This window comes from Elaeis guineensis, chromosome 4, assembly GCF_000442705.2.
Source record: "Elaeis guineensis isolate ETL-2024a chromosome 4, EG11, whole genome shotgun sequence".
In the NCBI taxonomy this organism is placed as follows: Eukaryota; Viridiplantae; Streptophyta; class Magnoliopsida; order Arecales; family Arecaceae; genus Elaeis; species Elaeis guineensis.
In genome coordinates, this window is record NC_025996.2 from 63908596 (window position 1) to 63917646 (window position 9051).

Sequence of the window (9051 nt, forward strand, 5' to 3'; positions counted from 1 at the left end):
GTGACAACGGACGCCGCTCCACTCTCCGCAACTGACTCCACATGGTGAGCCATGGTGATAGCCACGACTCCCCCCATTACTCTTCATAATAAATTCTTCCTGACCCTGAGCGGCCTACTACTAGGTGGTTACAAACATCGCTATCAATCCGTTGCTCCCTCTGCCTATAAAAAGGGGACCCCAGGCTCTAATCTCTATCCCAAAAATTCTGCTAAAATTTTCGTTCGAGCACTCTATTCTTGTTGAGGCAGAGAACTGACTTGAACGTTGGAGGGTCTTGCTGGAGCAACCCCAACTCCGGTCTAGACTTCTTTTGCAGGTCTCGACGGCGACCGCGACTCCCTCAACTCCAGCTTCTCCGATGCAGGCGAATTTTTGCACCAACAACCGCCAAAGTTATGTTAGACACAACTGATTAATTAATTTTAATTTGATTAGCTTATAGATTTGGATTTAATCGTTGAGCTACGATCAAAGTCCATTTGATCTAATCAAGGACATAGACTTTACCAACTACAACTATTGTATTTGATCTAGAGTGTCCTTGATCTAATTTAAATCAATTTTTGATTAGATTTGATCTATTACTCTTTTTAGTCCATTAAATCTTTGATTCTAACCTTAAGTCTAATCCAATTAAAAGGATCTAATCAAGCTAGCCTATAAACCTATTACCCCATATTTTATGCGAATGTCATTAGATTTTTAATTTATAATTTTAGATCTAATTTGTTCGACTTAATTCTCAATTAAGTTTGTGATCAATATGAGTTTAGGTTTAGGTTTGAAATAATTTCAATTTTATAAATATTTTACAACTTATTTAAGCAAAAATTTTTTAGTTTTGAAACTGGATAGCCTCATCCCTAGACTGAGCCAGCTCAGTATAGTGGGTCGACTAAGTTTAATACTTGATCGACTAACTGTAAGTGAAGAGTAACCATTACTATTTGGGCTAGGACAACTGGATCGGCTCAGTCAACACTGAGCCGACTAACCCAGAGGACTGAGTAAACTGAGTCGGCTCAAATTACGTGCCATCAAGTTTCAGGATTTTAGATCTAAAAAATTTTATATAATTTAAAAAAAAATCAATCATAAATAAATTTTAGATTATATCTAAATTTTTTATAATTTCAGATTTTATTTCTCATGATTAGGATAATTTTAATCTCATAGATTAAATATTTTATTTTTCATATAGTTTATATCACATACAACAAAAATCTTAAGATTTCAAGATCTAGAATTTTGCAAAAAAGTAAATTTTCATCTAATCTATTGGATAACTGATCAATCATCAGATAAATATAAATATTTAGATCAATCTAAATATAAAATTATTAGATCAAAAGATCAGCATAATGTTTGGATAACCTTTTCACTGTAGGGGGTAAATCCTATGGCGGGACAATCTTATGGCAAATTGTGCAATCTCTTGATAATTACATTCGAATATAAAATATCACATATTCAGATCTAAATATAAGAAATATTTAGATCTAATTTCAATCATGAAAATCAGATCTAAGGAGCATAAAAATCCATGTTATGCAACCTTGCTCTGATACCAATTAAAAGAAAAATGGATAATTCCATGCATGCAATTTTAAAACTTTTAAGTGGAACATAATAAATTAAATAATTTAATCTAAATTATATGTAAGAGATCTAGTCTAAACTATCATGTCAAGATCTATAATATGATTAAATATATAATTATAATCTAAAATTAATGATAACTTGCATCGATCACATCGATGTCCTAGATCAGATCTAACCATTAGATCTTGATTTGATGAGTTTAGAACTCATTACCTTTGCGTGGATCAATGAACACCACTATTGATCATATGGATCGGAGGTCTCATTCAATGTTGTGCAGCCATACAGGGTATCCGACTTTTATGAAAAGTCCACCAAAGCCCTCGGACCGATCAGCCTTCATGGGAGTACTAGCTCACATAGAAGACTTCAGGATTGCTGATCTGATTATCCTTCTTTGATCAACTCGGACCCTTCCAATATCGAAGATGGACTGATGGAGGATGTAAGTGGTGGAAGAAAATTAAAAAAATATATTTTCTTTGATCTGATTTCTCTCTCCCAAAAATCCTACAGCAAGGGCTAGAACTCTCACCCAAGAGGAGACAGTCTCCTCTAAAATCACACGCCAACACCTTGGCCGCCCACCCTAGATCCTCATGCCCCAAACCCATGTTCAGTCCCTCCTCTTTTTTGGTATCTCATGGTGGAACAACAGCAAAAAGCATCACATAAAAGGAAGCCCTTTTTTATGGTTACCAAACAAGAGAAGTTGGATTAGGACTAGGACTCAATTTGAGTTCGAATTCAAAACTCTTTTGAATTCAAACTTTATCAGATATTATCCACATCCTTTCCCACCTTAAGATGGGCTGAATAAGAGGTGTGAGGCATGGAAAAATCACCAGGAGCACTCTCTTTTTGTCGCACAAAAAGAGTCCTTCACAAGGTGGCCGACGGGTGGTTTGAATAGAATAGAGATTAGGGTTTTGAATTCAAATCCTTTTGAATTCAAATTAAAACCAACTCTTCCTTATCCATGTTGGGTGACAACAAGGGGCTCTTATTAGAGTTTTTCTCATGCACAAACTCATTTTGTGCGATGAGAAGTGGCATGGAGAAGAGATGTGACACAAGGGAGGAAGTCCAACTAATTTGGACTCTAGGGTTTTGGTTATTTGTTTCTTAATTAGATTTCATCCAAACCCAATTAGCCTAGACCCAAATTAAGATGAGTTAATCTAATCTAATTAGATATCCAAACTTCTAATCTAATTAGAAATAGATTGAACCCAAGTCCTAATCAAATCAGGGTTAATTCTTCCTTAGCGATTAGGTCATCCCATAACCTAATCAGGTTTGATCTAATTGAATCCAATTTAATTAGATTTGATCCAAATTTTAATGCTCAATTAAATTAAGCTAATTAGCAAACTAATTACTGACTAATCTTCCAATGATTTACTAATCTTTAGTGAATTAATTATTGCAACTATTGCACAGGATTGATCATCAATCACATTGATCATTTTACCCTTAAACGATTTCCAATCATCGATCAGCCAATTGATCGGAGAGAAATTTTTAATGTATGTGACTTCATAGGTTAGATTCTAAGTCGGTATCATAGGAATAACTTTCTGTACTTATCGATGTAATCATCTAGTAATAGGATCCGATGTTCGGATAGGCCGAATATATGCAAAGCATCATCTAAGAATCTATTGACGTATTGTTACCATATAATTCATCCCTTTGATCCTAATGCTCAAGGTGACCTAGGATTTAACTGTCAACCCTAAAATAGTCATCCACATTATATTTCAATCTTTCAAATCCATCACATAGATTATTTGAGCCCAGATTTTTCTAAATTGAAATACAGTGATGTATTAACTCCTGAATCCAGAGGGATCAATCTCATCTTGACTCACGCACCAACTTAGCAAGTACATAACTATACCTAAAAATTTAAAAACCTTTCATCATTGAATTAAAAATTCAGATAGTCTGACATCAAAGTACAGTGAGTTGCTTGCAAGTCACTGTGATGATCTCAAGTCGAAGGGATACTTATATCCATACCCTTCGTGAGCTACTCTTGATAGTAGAGTGCTCCACAATTGATCACGTTCAGTGATGATGTATGATAAACACTTAATTTAAGTCATTTAAAGTAAAAAATTATAGTTAATTTATTTTATTTATTAAGAATTTGATGCTTCTTTTTATGTTTTATAGGAAAGGTGATCGCCGATACAAAGAGTCCGATTCGTAGATCAAAAAGACTCAAGTTTAAAAAAAATTAGACTTAAAATAAAATTTAAATAAAAGAAGGATGCATACGGTATTATAGAAAATGAAGATACTATGCAAAGAATCCAAAAAGGATATAAGCATCATTGTAAAGAAACAAAAGTTTCTTTTTGGAATTAAAAAAAAAAGAGAGAAGAGAACGCTTCCTGGGCGCGCGAGTGGGCGCGGGCACAGGCGCGGCATCGCGAGCGGGCGTGCGCAGACGCGTGGGTGCAGGCGTGCAGGTGCGGGCGTGCGGCGAGCGGGCACGTGGCAGGCGGGTTCGCAGGGAGTTTTTGCTGGCGGACGAACAGATGCTTATTAAAGAAAAAAAATTAATATTTAGAAATACTTTGAGAGGAAAGATTTGTATTTTCTTTATTTATTTGTGATCTTTCCATCTCATCAATCCATCTTTTAATCTTTAGTATTTTTTTTAGTCCCACATCGAAAAATCATGTAAAACTCCTCCCTCCTAACACCTATAAAAAAGCTTTTGTACTCCCATTGGAGGGGGAGCCCAAAAATTCTTCTAGAGCCTTGCATAGAGGAAAAGAAAGGGACTACTCCATGAGTAGCTAGGCTAGCAGTCTCGGGAGTGGAGAAGAAATTTTGTAACGACACAGAGATGGTTTATTATTCTAAATTTTTTTGTATTTCTTTATATGCAATAAAGATTATGCTTTTTATTTAAATCATCTTGAGTTCTTTATTTGCTCTCTTTCATATACTTTTATTTATGCTTTCCTGTTAGATTAATATTAGGAATAACTTTTACTTTTCGGAGATGCGCCATGATCTATGGGTACGGGGCGTGTCGAGGAAAGAAGAGTTGTTTACCTAGTACTTTTCGGAGACATGCCATGATCTATGGATACAGATTGTATCGAGGAAAGATAGATATTTTTTCTAAGATTAATCGCATCTATTTAATTAAAAAAGAGATACAACTCTGCTAGTGCAAATTAATTCAAAACTTTCGAGCTCTTTATTTTTTAATTACATCAATTTTAAAATAATTTATTTTCTAAATCAAAACAATGCTTCTTTCTTTTATTTTGTAATCTCAACTTAGCCCAAGGTCCCTGAGGATATGATCTCGACTCATCCTACCTACGTAGTGAGTAAAGTTATTTTTGGTGCTATCAACGACTACGCATCAAATTTTGGCATCGTTGTCGGAGACCTTGGCACGGTTGAATTAAAAAAAAAGCCAATGACATTTCATAACACTTAACTAAAATAGCGTAACCTCAAATATAAAAATTTTTAAATTAATTGGACACCTTGTTTCTTTGCATCTCATCTTCATAATTAATCTTAAGGACAATAACCCATTAATCAGATAAGGTGGGGATTTGATCACCCTTCCTTGGCCCAAAAATCATAACCTTCATTTGCATAACCTAGACCTTAATCTAAAATCAACTAGACGTCAGCCCTAGGAATTTCGAGCTCAATAGGATAAGAAAGCTCTAGAGTTGAACCGAGTGCGGATTGGTTAATTGCTCGGTGTCTAAGGCAAGTGGTTAAAAAAAATGGTTTTCAATTGGTTCCGTTGACTGACCTGACCAACTCAGTTGGTGTCTAAGGAAAGCAACGAGTAGGGAACCTCTCATATCTTACGCTTACCTGGCCGAGTTAGTTAGTCAGTCTTGAGCTTGGAGTACTCAAAGGCGGTCTTGGAAGTTAGGAGCTGTCTAGATCTAAGTTAACCTTAGGATAGAGAGTCTATGCTTGTTTAAGTTGATTGCAATTAACATCTAAACATTAACTAATTTCTTCCTTTTCATAGATTTAAGATTCTTAGGTTCTTCTCTTTAGATTTTCTTCATTCTTTTCTCACTTTATTATAAATATATATATATATATTATAAAAACTAAAATTTTTTGTGTTTGCTCTAAAGTATAATTGTAAGGTGTATGCTTGGCCGTAGATCGTTACGACTAGAAATCCAACCTTTTGATCCAGAAACAGAAAGAACCTTTGAGCCAACAGATGTAAAAATATGGACCGAAATCAGGAGAATGATCCATCCAAGCAATTGAAGGAGTACTTTACTCCTTCCACATATACCTACTCTCCTTGTATTCAAGTGCCCCCTGTGGAGGCCACTCAATATGAAATTAAGTCCAGTATAATCCAAATGTTACCTTCATTTTATGGACTTAGTAATGAGGACCCTTATAAACATCTTGAAAAATTTTTTGATATATGCTCAACTGTCAAAATTCACAACTTCTCCGATGATGCTCTTTGGTTAAAATTATTTCCTTACTCACTTAAGGACAAAGCCAAATACTGGCTACATACTTTGGATTCCATGACTATATCAACCTGGGACCAGCTGCAAGGAGAGTTTCTCAAGAAATATTTTCCCATAGAAAAAACTAATCAAATAAGGAAAGCCATAACTAGTTTTTTTCAATTAGATGGAGAAATATTTTATGAAACATGAGAGAGATTAAAGGACCTTATTAGAAAATATCCCCACCATGCTGTACCCAAGTGGCAGTTAATCCAATATTTTTATGATGGGCTATCTGAAAGACATCGACAAGTGGTCGATGCATCATGCGGTGGGACATTCATACTGAAAAGTGAGGATGAGGCATGGCAACTGTTTGAAATTTTAAATGAAAATTTATTACATCATATGTCTGCCTCTATTAGAGATAAACCCATGTTAAACCCAAAGAGAGGTAGAATATATGAAGTAGGAAATGCCATAGATATCCATCATAAGGTAGATGAACTGTCCCAAAAATTAGATCGTCTTCTAAATACTGGACAATCTCCGATTCCACCTAACCCAATCCAAGAAGTTTGTACATTGTGTGCAAGTCCGAACCATTTTGTTAGTGAATGCCCAGTCGTACCTCAATTTCCTGAGTTTATGCACGAGCAGGTTCAGCAAGCTCAAGTCCAACAAGCTCGTAGATCAGGAAACGATCCATATTCGAGCACTTATAACCCCGGCTGGAGAAACCATCCAAATTTTTTTTGGAGACCACAACCAGTGGTTGGCCCTGCCGCACCTCGACCTCAATATCAGGACCCAACATATAGGCATGGACCATACTATCAATTTCAAAATGCTCCTCAACCATCTACTACTGGTCACAGCTCAGCTTTTGAGAAAAAAGTTCTGAAAGTATTAGAACGATTAGAAGTCAACACTCAGACCCTTAACTCCCACACACAATCCATTGCTAAGCTAGAGACCCAAATAGGTCAACTAGCGACTACATTCAGTAGGAGGGAAGGAGGAAAATTACCTAGCCAACCCGAGAGCAACCCAAGAGGGCAATTTGTGATTGAGAGCTCTAATACCCCAGAAGCTTTTTTTGAACACGCCAAATCAATCATGACTCTAAGAAGTGGGAAGGTCATTGAACACACTAGTAAAACCAATGAGACCGTCCCTAAACCTCTAACCGAAGCTAAATCACCCAAGAACAAGGAGGATCTGAAAATAGAGAATGAACCAACTGCACCGGAATCATCTTACTTGTCTAAAGCCCCATTTTTGAATGCCTTGAAAGCCCCTATTCCTGTAGATAAGAAGGGAGAAAAACTCGATGAGATGTTGGAATTGTTTAAGCAAGTCCAAATTAATCTTCCCCTTCTAGACGCAATCAAACAGGTCCCTACTTATGCCAAATTTTTGAAGGATTTGTGCACCCAAAAATGTAAATCTAGATCACAAATCCCAAAGAAAGTACACCTCACTGAACAGGCTAGTTCTGTCTTCCAAAATGCCACTCCTACAAAGCTTAAGGACCCAGGAGCCCCCATCATTTTCTGTGTTATAGAAGATTATCATATTGAAAAAGCTCTTCTGGATTTAGGGGCAAGTGTGAATTTTTACCTAGTTCGGTGTATGAACTTTTTGGATTTGAAGAACTAAAACCCACATCAGTCACACTGCAATTAGCAGACAGATCAATTAAGAAACCACGTGGAATGCTTGAGGATGTCTTGGTCAAGGTAGATAAATTTTACTTTCCAGTTGATTTTTTGGTTCTCGACATGGAACTAAGTGGCAACCCTAAATAAATTTTCATTATCTTAGGACAACCCTTCCTAGCTACGGCAAATGCATACATTAATTGTAAGACAGGAGTCATGGACGTATCATTTGGGAATAAAAAATTGAGACTGAATGTGTTTGGTGCTTCCCAAGGACCATCAATGGATAGTTGTTTCGAAGTAGATACACTAAAAGATATTATAGAAGATGCAACACCCACAATTCTAGCACCAAACCCCTTAGATACTTGCTTGGCTCACTTTGGAGTGTATAACTTTGAGGAATATATGAAAGAAGTTAACATCTTGTTGGATACACCACACGATAAAATTACTCCTCCATGGACAATCAAGTACGAGCCATTGCCCACATTAGCCAGTACACCAATAGTCCCATCTTTAGAATCACCACCTACGTTAGAATTGAAATCCCTTCCTGCCACACTCAAGTATGTATTTCTAGGACCCAATGACATCCTCCCGGCAATCATTGCATCAGACTTGACCCCTAATCAGGAAGCACAATTGGTTGGTATTCTGAAGGAACACAAAGAGGCTATCGGTTGGTCCATTATCGATTTAAAAGGAATTGACCCCTCCATTTGCATGCACCATATTCATTTTGAGGCAAATGTCAAACCCCATCGAGATATGCAGAGGAGATTGAACCCAAACATGCATGAAGTAGTAAAGAAATAGGTGGTAAAGTGATTAGATGCTGGAATCATCTACCCCATATCCGATAGTAAATGGGTCAGCCCCACTCAAGTAGTACCTAAGAAATCAAGTATTACTGTGGTTGAGAACAAAGAAAGTGAACTGCTTCCCACTCGCATATTATCTGGATGGTGAGTATGCATAGATTATAGAAAACTAAATGCCGTTACTAGGAAGGACCATTTTCCATTGCCCTTCATCGACCAAATCTTAGAACGGTTAGCAGGACAAAGTTTCTTCTATTTTCTTGATGGTTATTCAGGGTACAATCAAGTACTTGTATTTTTGGATGACCAAGAAAAGACTACCTTCACCTGCCCCTATGGCACATTCACTTTTCGACGTATGCCATTCGGGCTCTGCAATGCATCCACTACATTTCAACGATGCATACTGGCCATTTTTTCGGATATGGTGGACAAATGTCTTGAAGTTTTTATGGATGATTTTTTTGTGTTTGG

The 9051-nt window shown here is 36.6% G+C and overlaps 1 non-coding gene across 1 annotated transcript; it reads right to left on the reverse strand.

The window, feature by feature from the left end:
- Window positions 1-6236: 6236 nt before the first annotated feature.
- Window positions 6237-6342, reverse strand: LOC140857698 (small nucleolar RNA R71). The gene has a single exon (XR_012141190.1). It is a non-coding gene; the product is annotated as a small nucleolar RNA R71 (small nucleolar RNA).
- Between the last annotated feature and the right edge of the window lie 2709 nt (window positions 6343-9051).